Raw genomic sequence first — 15,169 nt, forward strand, 5'->3', positions numbered from 1 at the left:
TTAATGCAGATTACTTAGGAGTGGGTCCTAAAAAGTGAGTGCTGATGTGGTGTGATTTTCACGATAATTTGCACACGCGAAGTGAAAATATGGGTACAAGTATATTATGGAGTGTTTGTCTCCATACGGTTTGCACCACTCCAGGAAGTTGCAATTTTTTTTCTTAAGTGAGTAGTTAAAAGTTTCCAATGTGAGTTGTAGGTCTTGAAATTGGAAACTTTGCAGGAATTATGTTATCTTTATTGTTAGAAAATCGGGGTGTTTAGAATACTTGGAAAACTGAGAATCGTAAATTACACATTCAGATTAAAGTATTTCGATGGTATTCTCGAAATCTTTAGATCGGATAAAACTCAGTGTGTATCAAGAACGGAGAATGAAAGGATGATATGATCTTGTGATGTACCAGAGAAAAACGAGAATTACCAATATTAGGAGATAATAGGGGTGACAATTGATGACACGATACAACACGAAAAGAAATTGGGACGAAACTGAAATTGAATTCGTGTTTGTGTCAAGTGTAAAAAATACGGCGTCGTGTTCAAAATTCGACACGAAATTGACACGTTTTAGCATTTTTCTGTCGTGTTTTTTGTGTTTGCCGTGTTATGAACAATTAAATATTAATTAAATAAACTAATTCTTATTTTATGTTATCTTTGTCGTGTCATTACGTGTTTGTCGTAGTTTAATTGGTTCGTTTTCGTGTTAATTAAAAAAACACGACATCGTGTCGTGTTCGTGTTAAACAAAAACACAACACGATTGCCCGATTTGCCACCCCTAATAGATAACTCATTTGTCTGAAAACTACCTTGTCTAAAAAGTACCAAAAAACCACCATCTCAAATTGTCGCTAAAACTGGGTTCAAGATTATGGTAGAAAACTGGGTTATTTTTCTCAAATTCAGATTTTCATGCATTTTCCACAAAGCAATATTAACCCCAAAGAAAAAAAAAATCAATGCCCCTCGGACCCCGCTAGTGGTTGCCACCCCCTAGGACCCCACTATCAAGGGCGTTGCCCCTGGACCCCGTCGGTTTAGGGGCGAGCCCCTAAATAACAGTATATTTTGAATCTTGAATAAATTCAAACAAATGTGCACTCCGCACCAACCTAACTTGTTTAGTATTCATCAAGATTGCATTGGTCATCAAATTAATTCCATTACACTTAAATAATATTATTGATACAAATCATCAACATTTATATAGAAAGGCTTAAACGTTCAAAACTTTATGAATACCTATCACATAAGCTTTATGTGTTTTTTGTGGACTTTGGATCGTTAATAGTACATGTATATTGTACTATTGTTGTTTATATTTAGTTCATAACATATGTAATTTGGACGGATATATTGTATGAAATTGTCTAATCGCTCTCACTATCCTCTACTACAAATATAGACTCTAATTATCTAATTATATGAACTCATTTTGAATCATCTAGAATGGATATCTCAGAATATACAATGTTAAAGCTGAAATGTACCTCAATCTGACATGTTATATTTTGGTAAACATTTATGGATTATCTCATCAATAGTCTGAAACAATATTGAATACTCACTCCGGAGATCATATGGTCATTTTTCGAAACAAAGAAACCATAGGTCATTTTCATTTAATAACTTTGTTCCTAATGGTTGGACCGAAAGTATCGAAAACCGAAATAACTAATTAATAGGTACCGAATATGGAATACCGGTACTGGTAGCAATGTCGATTTTTTAAGAACTCCAACCAGGTATGTTTGAAGCTTTGTAACTCAGCCAAAACTTATCCAATTAAATTGATTCTAGAGCCTAAATTGTAGTACGAAAAAGAATGAGCTCCTATGAGTGAGTTATCGCTGTGTAAGGATGACGAAAAAACTGTAATAAACTTAACATACCGAAAAAAAAACAGCAATATAATCCTCTATATAGGGAACTATAACTCGGCAAATAACTAGTAAAAGAGAAAATGACCTATAAACCCAACAAAATTTTTGAATTGTTCAAAAAACTTCAATTATGTTTTGTCTGTTCAAGAACATCCAACCAACTTAACTTTTTGTCTAAAAAGATCCAACTAACTTACACTTTTGTTCAATTCTCGTCAACCGGCTAATAAAAGTCAATAAATGACCTGGCTGATGAAGTGAATTTAAATATCAGGAAAATGACTTGTAAAGTTTCGAAACCGTTTAAAAAAAAAAAAAAAAAAAAACATATTCATGGTTTCGAAAATACACAACATGATAGGTTTTTTGAACGTACAAGTCATTTTCTTGAGACATGGAAGCGAGAAGGTCGAAGCCGTTCGTGGTCAAACCAGTTTCGCAGAAGGATTATCACTTGGAGTGATAATTACACGTGACTTGGAAGAATCCACATTTAGTTTAGTTTGTTTTGATCATATCTGGTAGCTTAGAAGTTAGTTTGAATAAGTGGATAAGTACGCCATTCTTTCCGGGTAGGATGTTACAGGTAACAGGCCACTCGACACCCATACAAACCGATTCAAAACGACGTCTATCTCCATCATCCTTTTTCATCGCTCGGAAATCGATTGGCATATTGAAATTTGAAATCGATTAAACGGATCTTATTTCATCAAAGTAATCACAGGGGTTTTTGGCAACTTCCTCGCAGATCTTCCTCATGAGTCTTAGGTACATTTTGTTTGGCTTTATCTATTATACATAGAAACACGGTAATTTTTATTTCGTTTAATCTCCATTCGATTCCTTTTCAATTTCCCTTAAACCTAATTACTGCATTGTACTTGGGTTTTGATGAGATCACATGACTTAATTGTGTTTTTTTTTTGTATGTTGGGGTTTTCAAACGGAAGTTGATGTGAAATGAACAAACTTGTAAACGATCTCAGTTTTCACGGACGTTACAACTTCAGAATAGAATTTTTAATTGTTTGATCTAGGTTATATTCACACTTCACTATTATTGTAGTTAAACAGAAGATGAAACATATTTGTAAAAAATACTCAGATGGTCCTAAAGTGGTTTCAATTTGGAAAAATAAATTTGTACTTGGATGATTGGATTTGGATCCAATCACTCTTGATCTTCTAACTACTCACTAATGGTTGTCTTCCTCTTTCATTGATGCTTGAATGCACCAGTGAATCATGCATTACAACCCTTGATGCATACCTTTATAGGCTGCTGCTTTGTTCTTCATTTAAGTACGGAGGACCAGATACTTCATTACTAATTCCCAGATTTTGAATTCGATTTCAAAGAAAATGCATTTTATGCAATGATTTAATTTGATTCAACAGATGCTTAATTGTTTTCTTCGTTTCTAACTCAGTAAAATTGAGAACCAAGGTTCCACCACAAAGAACTTGGATGCTATTTCAGACAGAAGTTTTCGAGCTTTCAGGTCCCTTACACCTCACTACCATTGACTGGTAACTTTTTACCTTTCTTTTCTAAATTCTTGCTTTGGTCCCCTTTCCTATACACAGTATAACCTGTTCTGTCATGCAGGACTAATCCAGATCACCGAAGATCTGTTGCATCATGTTTAGTTCAAGGCGTGTATATCATAGAACGAGACCGCCAGGAAAACCGCCAGCCGCCACTTGCACCGCCATGGTGGCAGTTTTTTAACTTTGACTTACACAGTCAACTCATTGACGATGCTGACTCATGCATCTTCGGTGCTATCTACAAATTGAAAAATCCAATTTCAGAATCAACCCGATCTTACATCATCGCGTTTCGCGGCACATTAACAAAAGGCAACTCCTTTTTACGAGACTTAGACCTCGACATCCACATCATTAAAAACGGATTACATGAAACATCAAGATTCGAAATCGCCATGCAAGCAGTCAAAAACTTGGTATCCGGTCAAACATCAAAGTCAAACATATGGTTGACCGGTCATTCATTAGGATCCGCCATGGCTTTGCTAGCGGGAAAGAAAATGGCAAAATCCGGGATCTTGCTTGATTCGTATCTTTTCAATCCACCATTGGCGGGGTGGGTCCCGTGTTTGTTTGTGAATCTGCACAGATGAGGAACGCGAAGCAACAAAGAAACAAAAAAATTAATAAGCCAGAAGATGCGTTTCTTGCATTGGCGGGGTGGGTCCCGTGTTTGTTTGTGAATCCAGGGGATTATATTTGTTCAGAGTATATTGGGTATTTTGAACATAGGAAAAAGATGGAGGAGATAGGTGCTGGTGGTATTGAAAAGCTTCATCTTCTGGGATTCTATTTCTGGTGTTTTTTTTAATGCGATTGGGAAAGAGTCTCATGAACCGCTTCATCTTCTTCCTTCAGCGAATCTGACCATTAATTTGACTCCTGCTGTTGATTTCAAGGCAGCTCATGGGTTTCATCAATGGTGGATAAGTAATCAGAAGTTGGAGACTAGAGTCTACAGTTGAGTATCTATCGTCTTAAAAATGGTGTTTTTTAAAATTTGTTTTTTTACTTATTTCTTAGGTCAAACGTGTTGGATTTTGTTTATATAATCTTGAATGTCCATGTTTTTAGATTTGAACACAAAATTCACTTAGAAATTCAATATCACACATTATGATGTAAAGCAATATGCTCATATGCTGGGTAATCTTGACATGGGTCATGGGTTTATTGGGTAAAAGGGTAGTATTTGGTTTGATTTATTTAATGTTTGAATAAAGGACTTTGACCAAGTTCAAATTGAGAAAACGTGACGTGATGTATATTGTAGTGTCTTTTTCTTTAGGAGTAGTGACTAGCTTTTAGATTGGTATTGTTTATTTCCGTTGGGTTTTGTAGGCTATTTATATTCATTTGCTTTTGATCAATAAAGTAGTTGTTGAGTCCCGAATATAAACAAAAAGTCTCCATCTGTTTTCCTTCTTCTTTTCTTTTCGCGTACAGCAACAACAACACGGAACAACTTTTTTGTTTTCCTTCTTATTTGTTTAGAGGTTGTAGGGGCTGGTCTAACATCATATCCCTTATATTCTTTTGTAAGTTGAGCGATACGAGAATACAAACATTTGTGTTGGCACTCTGTCATGTATCAATGGAATCATAGTCATTTAAAATTTTGATCAGCTTAAAAATATTTGAAATTTGAGAGGTCTTGTACGATTTTATTCATGGGAAGAGATGGATGCCAATAGTGATATGAGAATCAATTTGAGGCGGGCTGAAAAAGTTGAACTCTATAGACAATTAATGCAGATTACTTAGGAGTGGGTCCTAAAAAGTGAGTGCTGATGTGGTGTGATTGTCACAATAATTTGCACACGCGAAGTGAAAATATGGGTACAAGTATATTATGGAGTGTTTGTCTCCATACTTTTTGCACCACTCGAGGAAGTTGCAAAATTTTTTCTTTAAGTGAGTAGTTAAAAGTTTCCAATGTGAGTTGTAGGTCTTGAAATTGGAAACTTTGCACGAATTATGTTATCTTTATTGTTAGAAAATCGGGGTGTTTAGAATACTTGGAAAACTGAGAATCGTTAATTACATATTCATATTAAAGTATTTTGCTTGTACTCTCGAAATCTTTAGATCGGATAAAACTCGGTGTATATCAAGAACAGAGAATGAGAGGATGATATGATCTTGTGATGTACCAGAGAAAAATGAGAATTACCAATATTAGGAGATAATAGGGGTGACAATTTATGACACGACACGACACGAAACGAAATTGGGATGAAATTGAAATTGAATTTGTGTTCATGTCAAGTGTAAAAAACACGACCTCGTGTCGTGTTCGTATTCAAAATTTGACACGAAATTGACACTTAGCATTTTTCTGTCGTGTTTGTCGTGTTATAAATGATTAAATATTAACTAAATAAACTAATTTTTATTTTATGTTATCTTTGTAACATCCATAAAAATCATGCCAAATTTAAACTTTTTAAAAAATTTAGAAACCAACAGTTATTACAAATTTATTTTCAAAATAGTTCTATATCAGAGTCTCCCAGAAACAAAATCATAAAAAGTGAGGAGTTGTACGATCACACCTTTGTCTTCCCGCGATCATCTGAGGTACCTGAAACCAAAACTAAAACTGTAAGCCCAAAGCTTAGTGAGTTCCCCCAAAATACTGATACACAATAATAACATATATACAAATAATAAAATGTAATGGGTCCACAACTTACAGACTGGATTACCCCTAGGCCCACAGTGTGAGTCTGGCTTGCCTTCCGGGCCCACAGCTCACATCTGGCTTGCCACCGAGCCCACAGTACGAGTCTGGCATCCCCTACCCGGTCCTCAGCTCGTATCTGGAATACTCCTGAGTCCTCAGTATGAGTCGGGCATGCCCTGCCCGGCCCTCAGCTCATATCTGGAATACTCTAGGGTTTGTTGGCTACCGCACGGAACAGTACAACCTCAACCCATCCCATATAATATGTCGACATATAACAAAACTAATGCACATACAGATAATCAGGTAGTAACACAGGTAGTCCTACAGATCTACCCTCTAGCATAACAACTAGCATGCATAGCTAACACATACTCAACATATCAATAACTACTAGGATATCAAATCCTATGGGCCGACCTTGGTGCCTTAGACCCCTTAGTATAGTGAGGACAACTCACCTCGTAAATGTCGTACTGAAGTGATAAGCTCAAACTCTCGAATCACAGCCACAAACTCCACCACCTATAATTGCCATCAGACCATTTCCATAAATTTCCAATTTACTAAAATACCCCCAGAAGTTAAACTAGTCAACCCTTGGTCAAAGTCAAAGTCAACGGTCAAGGTCAACAGCTCATGTTGACCCAACTCGTCGAGTACAGTGTACCAACTCGTCGAGTTCGTCCAGAACTCACATGGTCATAAAACCCTAGTTGACTCGCCGAGTTTCTAGGAAACTCGTCGAGTTCAAGCGTGTCCAAATGTCGGGAAGACCCCATCTGACTCGTCGAGTCGTCTCCCAGACTCGCCGAGTCCATGCAGAAACCATCCTCAGGCAATCTTCATCCGACTCGTCGAGTTGACCATGCAACTCGTCGAGTCCCTTCAGTCCATTACGCATTCAGACGATTTAAAGCCACCTCAAAGCTCCAAATTGTAAATCTAGCTTCCTAAGGCATGTTTATCACGTAAAGTTGCAAACTTTACGTGCATGCAAGGTCTTAAACGCTTAGAATCCGAAATTTAGGCTTAAAATGGCGTTTAACTCAAAGGGGGTGGCTCATATTATTTGCTAAAGCTGGAAACTTTATAGCTATAGAGACCAAGATAAGCTCAGATCTGAAGTTGCAACTTCAAATCCTAGCTCATACCCGAAAATGGTTCACATACATGCTAGAAAAGCCCTAATATTAAACATGAAGAGATCTAGAAAGAGGAAAGCCAAGGTAACAACTTGTTACCTTCAAACTGATGCCAATAAGCAGAAGAGTTAGATCCACCAACTCCTTTGTGCTTCAATCCACTTATACTTCAAGCCTTCTTCTTCCAATTCACCTCCCAAGCTTGAAAATCACACAAAATGGAGAGCACACTCGAATTAGGGTTTTAGAGCTCAAGGGGGCGGTGAGGGGAGGCCAAAGGAGGCTAATGATCCTTTAAATAGGGTGCTAGACCCTGGAAATTAGGGTTTCATCCCCCAACTCCAACTCGTCGAATCGGGTCCACCGACTCGTTGAGTAGGTCACTTAAATGGCGTGGCCAAAAACGTTTCCACTCGACGAGTCATAGCATCAACTCGTCGAGTAGGCCCTTCATAATGCAAATAAAGCTTTTAAAGTTCGTACCTGAAAATCGAGGCGTTACAATTCTCCCCCACTTGAACTAGACTTCGTCCTCGAAGTCCGCTGCGGTGAACAACTCCGGGTAATGCTCCCGCATCTCAGCCTCCGGCTCCCACGTCCACTCGGACCCTCTCCGATGCTCCCACTATACCTTTACCAAAGGTATCTCCTTGTTCCGCAGAACCTTCACCGTCCTCTCAAGAACGGCCACGGGCCTATCCACATAGTTCAGGCGCTCATCGACCTGAATATCATCCAAAGATACTACTGCCTCCTCATCTAACACGCACTTCCGCAACTGTGACACATGGAAAGTGTTGTGGATCTGACTAAGCTCCTCAGGAAGATCTAGTCTATACACCAACATTCCCACCCTGACAATAATCCTGAACGGCCCAATGTATCGGGGACCCAACTTCCCCCTCTTCCTGAATCGAATCACACCCTTCCAGGGTGAGACTTTCAGGAGTACCATGTCACCGACCTGAAACTCCAACTCAGATCGGCGTCGGTCGGTGTAGCTTTTCTGCTGACTTTGCACGGTCTGCAGCCGCTGTCTGATCTGCTGAATCATCTCGGTAGTCTGCAGGACTACCTCGGTACGACCCATCACCCTGTGACCAACCTCGCCCCAGCAGACCGGGGTGCGGCATCTACGTCCATACAACAGCTCATAAGGTGGGGCACCTATGCTGGAATGAAAGTTGTTGTTGTAGGAAAACTCTGCAAGCGGCAGGTAGGAGTCCCAGCTCCCATCGAAATCGATAACGCAGGCTCTCAGCATATCCTCGAGAGTATGTATGGTCTGCTCACTCTGGCCGTCTGTCTGCGGATGGTAGGCTATACTGAAATGCAGCCGCGTGCCCAGTTCCTCGTGGAACTTCTGCCAGAAACGGGAGGTAAACCGAACATCACGGTCTGAAACGATAGAGACCGGTACCCCATGGCGAGCAACAATCTCGCGGATATATACCTCGGCCAACTTCTTGGCCGATGAACTCTCCTGTATCGCTAAAAAGTGGGCGCTCTTAGTCAGTCGATCCACGATGACCCAAATAGCGTCGAAACCCTTTGTCGTTCTCGGCAGCTTGGTAATAAAATCCATCGTGATCTGTTCCCATTTCCACATGGGAACCTCCAGAGGCTGTAACTTGTCATGCGGCCTCTGATGCTCGGCCCTGACCATCCTGCAGGTCAAGCACCTCTCGACATACCAAGCGATCTCTTGCTTCATGCATGGCCACCAGTAACTCAAACACAAATCCCGGTACATCTTGGTGGCCCCCGGGTGAATAGAGAAGCGAGACTTACGAGTCTCCTCCAGAACAATCTGTCTAACCCCACCAGTCATCGGAACCCATACCCGACCGCAACGGTTAACAACCCCCAGATATCCCGCACAAACCGGGTGTTCTCACCCGTAATCCTCTCTAACTTCTAGTTCTCCTGACGCATACCCTCTGTCCGAGCTTCCCTAATCAAGCTCACATGTGGAGAATCCACTGATATCCTCATACATGTCACTGAGGTAGAAGATCCGGCTGACTTGCGGCTTTGAGCATCCGCAACCACGTTCGCTGTACCAGGGTGGTAAATGATCTCATAGTCGTAGTCCTTGACTACGTCCAGCCACCTGCGCTGCCTCATGTTCAGGTTCGGCTGATCCATGATGTGTCTCAAACTCTTGTGATCTGTGTAGATGGTACAATGGACCCCATAGAGGTAATGTCTCCAGATCTTGAGAGCGAATACCACCGCTCCCAACTCCAAATCATGGGTAGGGTATCTCGTCTCGTGCGGCTTCAGCTGCTGTGAAGCATATGCTATAACCCGAACCCTCTGCATAAGAACCGCTCCCAGCCCTGTGATTGATGCATCACAGAAAATCACAAAATCCTCCACTCCCTCGGGGAGGGTCAAGACTGGAGCCTCGCACAACCGATGTCTGAGGGTCTCAAACGCCCTCTGCTGCTCAGGGCCCCACCGGAAATCCACCCCCTTCCTCGTCAGACGAGTGAGGGGTACTGAAATCTTGGAGAAATCCTGTATGAATCTCCAGTAGTACCCTGCTAAACCCACAAAGCTCCTGATATCCGAGGGAGATTTTGGAATCTCCCACTGCATGACCGCCTTGATTTTGGCCTGATCGACCAAAATCCCCTCCTGGTTCACGAGGTGTCCGAGGAACTGGACCTCTCGTAACCAAAACTCGCATTTCGAGAACTTGGCATAAAGCCGTTCCCGCCTCAAAACTCCCAATAACTCCCGAAGATGTTCCTCATGCTACTCTCGGGTCTTAGAGTACACCAAAATATCATATATAAACACGATGACCGAGCGGTCGAGCATCGGTCTGCAGACCCGATTCATCAGGTCCATGAAACCTGCTGGCACGTTGGTGAGCCCAAATGGCATCACCACAAACTCGTAATGTCCATAACGAGTCCGGAACGCGGTCTTCTCCACGTCTTCCTCTCTAACCCTGACCTGATGATACTCAGACCTCAAGTCTATCTTGGAAAACCAAGATGCACCATGTAACTGATCAAATAAATCATCTATCCTCGGGAGTGGATAACGGTTCTTCACCGTTAACTTGTTCAAATCCTGATAGTCAATGCACATCCGGTGTGAACCATCCTTTTTCCCGACGAAGAGGATCGGCGCTCCCTATGGAGAGCTACTCGGTCAAATGAAATGCTTCCCCAGCAGCTCCTGTAACTAAGATGACTGCTCCTGCATCTATGGTGGCGCCAATCGGTACGGCGCCTTGGAGATAGGGGCCGCACCTGGCACTAGGTCGATCCTAAACTCGACCTGCCTCTCTGGAGGCGCTCCGGTTAACTCCTCTAGAAATACGTTAGCAAACTCCCTGACCACTGGAACCTCTGATACTGAACTCTAACACCTGAACCGCGTATCCACCACATACGCTAGGTAACCCGCACACCCGTGCTGAATGTACTGCCGAGCCCTGGCAGCCGAACAAAACCCTGATCCCACTCTGGTGCCCTCGCCATAGATAATCAGTTCTCCCCCACTTGGGGTTTGAACTACTACCCGCTGACCCTCACAATCAATCATGGCACCGAAACGACTAAGTCAGTCCATACCCACAATCACATCCCCCATGGGAATCGGGATCAAGTCTATCGGGAAAGATACCCCAAAGATCTCCATCACGCAACCCCGATAAACTGATGAAGCTGAAATCTCGTGTTCGTTAGCGATAGAAACTTGCAACGGACACTCTAGCTCTCCAACTAGTAAACCAAACTCCCTACTAAATGTCTGAGAAACAAACGACCGACTCGCCCCCGAGTCAAATAATACCAAAGCAGGTAATGAGTTTACTAAAAACATACCTAATCACAGGTACAAACATATATGCATAAGATAAACATAATCAGAAAGATAAAGGATAGAAACATACCAGCAACCACATCCGGTGCTGCTCTGGTCTCCTCTGCTGGAAGCTGGAAGGCGCGTCCCTAAGCCCTCGGGGGCTCAGCTCTACCCTGTCTCCCATCTGCAATCCTCAGTGTAGCTGGCGCGGGAGCCTGCGCCGGCTTGGCGGCGAGTAATGGATAGTTGGCCTTCAAGTGGCCAACCTGATCACAGTGATAACATAGCCTCATACTCGGAACCGGGGCGGGCTGGCGACAATCCTTCGCATAATGCCCCTCCTTGCCACACTTGTGGCACCCGTTACCTGCCCGACAAACCCCAGAATGACCATTGTCACACTTTCCACAAGTGTAGCCCTGCTGACCTCCGGTCCTGGAATCAGCGGTCTTAGACCGCTTCAGCGCCGGCTGAGACTGTGTCGGGGCCTGTTGCTGCTCCCCCAACTACAGCTCAATCTCCAACTCACGCCGCCTAGCGGCCTTTTGTAACTGTAGTAAGGTATCACATCGTTGGGTGGCAACAAACTGACGAATGTCAGTCTTGAGCATGCTCAGATAACGTGTCATATGAGCTTGCTCAGAGGCAAACTCCGAGCAGAACATCGCCCTCTCTGTGAACATGCGGGTGATCTCCGTCACCGACTCACCATCCTGTCTCAACCCCAAAAACTCCTGAGCTAACTCGTGGAATGTAGCGAGCACGGAACATATCCCTGAACTGCTCCCAAGTAACTGCAGCTCTCTAATCATCCGAGTATGACCCAGTCGTCAACCTCCATCAGTCCTTTGCCCTGGACCTCAGCAGGTTCAGGGCACATCTAACCTTCTGGTCAGTAGGACACGAACAAGTGAAGAAGCACCCCTCCACATCAGAAATCCACCTCATGGCTTTGATGGGGTCCTGAGTCCCATAAAAAGTAGGGGGCTTCGTGTTATCGAAGTCCCTGTAATGAAAAGCCCAATTGGCTCCTCCCCCTGCCGCTGATACAGTTGATGCAGCTGTTGCGGCAGCCGTCTCTGCAAGGGCTGCGTAGCGCTCGTCGAAATACTCAACCATGACGGTCTTAATAGACCCAAACATCTCCGACAGCTATGCCCGGAACAAAGTAGCAGCCTCATCATGCAGGATCTCTCGAATCCTGGCATCTAGCTCATCCGCCCTCATCTGTCCAACAACCTTGGCCACTGTCGGTCCCTCCTGACCGCCCTCTCCTGATCCTGATCCTGATCCGGATCCAGTCGCAAAGCGCCTCGTAACCACCATGTTGAAAACATATCAGGAAGATATCAGATAATCCGCATAAATAATAGGGAACCAACCCCCAACTAAACCCTAGGGGTCGTGATTTCCTTGCTACGCGTATGGGTCATGTGCTTTCAGTAGTACGGGCCTAAACTACCTTCCACACCTACCCATATTTGTCTCAAGTATCATCACAACACCCTAACAATATACATAAACATAGCGAGCGCTCAATCCTCACTCCTAAAGGAATGCTAAATATCTCATAACTGGCCTCCCGGCCTCTCACAACCCACCCATGAAACTTCCACCAACCCTGCAGCACTCGTGTATGCTAGCCATACATAACGCTGGACCCTATAGACATTCGAATACTCGACCCTACTCTAAGACCAAAACCAAACGAGGAACAGGAAATAAAGCTAAACCAAATATTATTAGGCTATAAGATCTTAATTGTGTACCACCGTGATGCATACACTAAGCAACTACAGTACTGATGTCAATCTCATATAAAGAAATCCCTAGGCTAGCAGGCATCATATAATCAGGCAATTCTATCATGCAATTCCTGAAGATCCCTAGCCTATCACTAGCACGCTGTTCTAACATATCACAATATCAAATAACTGTAAGATATTTTGGGGTCTACTTACTGGCTCCGGCTGATCGTACCATCTGCATCCTCCTTTTGTATTTTGAAAACCTTTTAAAAATCATTTTGAAAATCTTTTCCTTGATTTGAGATTGGATTCACACGAGTGTTCCTCCAATTCAATAAAACCAAGGCTCTGATACCAACTTGTTACATCCATAAAAATCATGTCAAATTTAAACTTTTTAAAACATTTAGAAACCAACAGTTATTACAAATTTGTTTTCAAGATAGTTCTCTATCAGAGTCTCCCAGAAACAAAATCATAACAAGTGAGGAGTTGTACGATCATGCCTTTGCCTTCCCGCGATCATCTGAGGTACCTGAAACCAAAACTAAAATTGTAAGCCCAAAGCTTAGTGAGTTCCCCCAATAACATATATACAAATAACATCATGTAACGGGTCCACAGCTTACAGACTGGATTACCCCTGGGCCCACAGTAGGGATGTAAGTGGGTCCAAAACCGGACCGGTTTACCCGGACCTGGAAAACCCAGAACCCGGAATTAAAGGATTATAAGAACCGAGAACCGGACCGGTGTACGGTAACCGGTTCCGATTTGGTTCCGGGTATCAAACCGGGTATAGTGGGTATGGAACCGGTTGGAACCGGAAATTGCTAATTGGAACCGGATTCGTATATTAGACCCGGAAATAATCGGAAACCCGTAAATAGAACTGGAACCCAAAATTTTTAAACAAAAGAAAAAAATTAAAAACGTTCTAATTCCTTTGTTTTCTTCCTGTGATTATCTTGGTGAACCTGGTGAAGCATCCCATGTTACTCACAAAATAAATTTAATGCTGAAAACAAATAAATTGGTACGTTGCTCACAAAATAATTTTAATGGTGAAAACAAATACCAATTCACAAACTTATTAATTAATTGGGTATATATCTTTGTTTTCATAATTCCTTTTCGTACAACATATTCAGGCGCTACAAATATGAAATATATTCACCACCTGAGTTAAGATTAGTTCTACAAATAAATAACTATAAATGATAGTCATCATATACTTATTAAAAATAGATCCTTTAATTTAAGTAAGAAAAATGATTAATATTTTGTCAAGTAGTGTTCCAAAAGAAAAGAGTTTTACTTTTATATATGCTTATGCATGCTAAAGGTTCAATGCCCTTATCTTCTGCTTGCATTGCCATTAATTGATGGCTTTTTTCATGATCTCTATTCCGTAACAGTTATGTAAAAGGACTAGAGAATCTAAATTGGCCTCAAATAAGCAAAAAAAACATCTATAAATTCTTGTAAACAAAAACTAGGAATTCAACAGGAGAGAAGAGTTGTGTGGTTTGAAAATCATTCACTACAACATGGTTTTGAAGGTAGTTGTAGGCCCTCGTAGGAATAATTGTTTTAGCTTTTAAGCTAAAAAATTTTATTTTTCTCCCCAAAAGTTCGTCGACTAGAAGATTTTAATTCGCACATGTATTTGCTCACACCAAATTTAATTTGGTTTTATCATTTTTCAACAGAGTTTTGAGTAATCAAAAAAAGTTTCAGCCAACCATGATAATTTCACTGTGAAACTATAGCATATACAGAGGCGTAGCCAAGATTTTGTTTTAGGGTGGGCCAAATATTTTACAAAATATGAACGGTAGTAAAATACATCAAATGATAACAAAATGTAACAATATATGCATCAAAAGGTATTCTATTTGTGTATAATTTGAAATTTTTAATGGGTAGGCCATATGGCAATTCACTTCCTCTAGTCTTTGGTAGTTAATAAAATTATATATATATATATATATATATATATATATATATATATATATATATATATATATATAACCTCAAATTTATTTGGCCCTTGTACTAATGTGGCTACGCCACTGAGCATATAGGTGTTTTGATTTTTTTTTGTTTTGTAAATGAAGGAGAACGTTAGCTGTTGAGAGTATTACTCCGGTCCATTAACCCGGTTCTGGTTTTTTTACATATACGGTTCTAAAAAATGGTTCCGATTTTTTTTAACCGGAATACCCGGACTCGTTGGACCCGGACCCGGAATACCCGGAACCCGAATAAGACTAATTTTGGAACCCAATACCCAGACCGTTTAAGCATTTTACGGTTA

General features: G+C 41.5%; 1 pseudogene across 1 annotated transcript; it reads left to right on the forward strand.

Moving 5' to 3' along the window:
• The first annotated feature begins 2,279 nt into the window (after positions 1-2,279).
• LOC145120741 (GDSL esterase/lipase At4g10955-like) lies at positions 2,280-4,696 on the forward strand (annotated as a pseudogene). Its single transcript, XR_013714346.1, has 3 exons — positions 2,280-2,662; positions 3,325-3,424; positions 3,504-4,696. The product of XR_013714346.1 is annotated as a GDSL esterase/lipase At4g10955-like (transcript).
• Positions 4,697-15,169: the final 10,473 nt, after the last annotated feature.

Source organism: Lactuca virosa, chromosome 6 (genome assembly GCF_052849685.1).
Source record: "Lactuca virosa cultivar CGN04683 chromosome 6, Lactuca_virosa_CGN04683_v6, whole genome shotgun sequence".
NCBI classification, from domain to species: domain Eukaryota; kingdom Viridiplantae; phylum Streptophyta; class Magnoliopsida; order Asterales; family Asteraceae; genus Lactuca; species Lactuca virosa.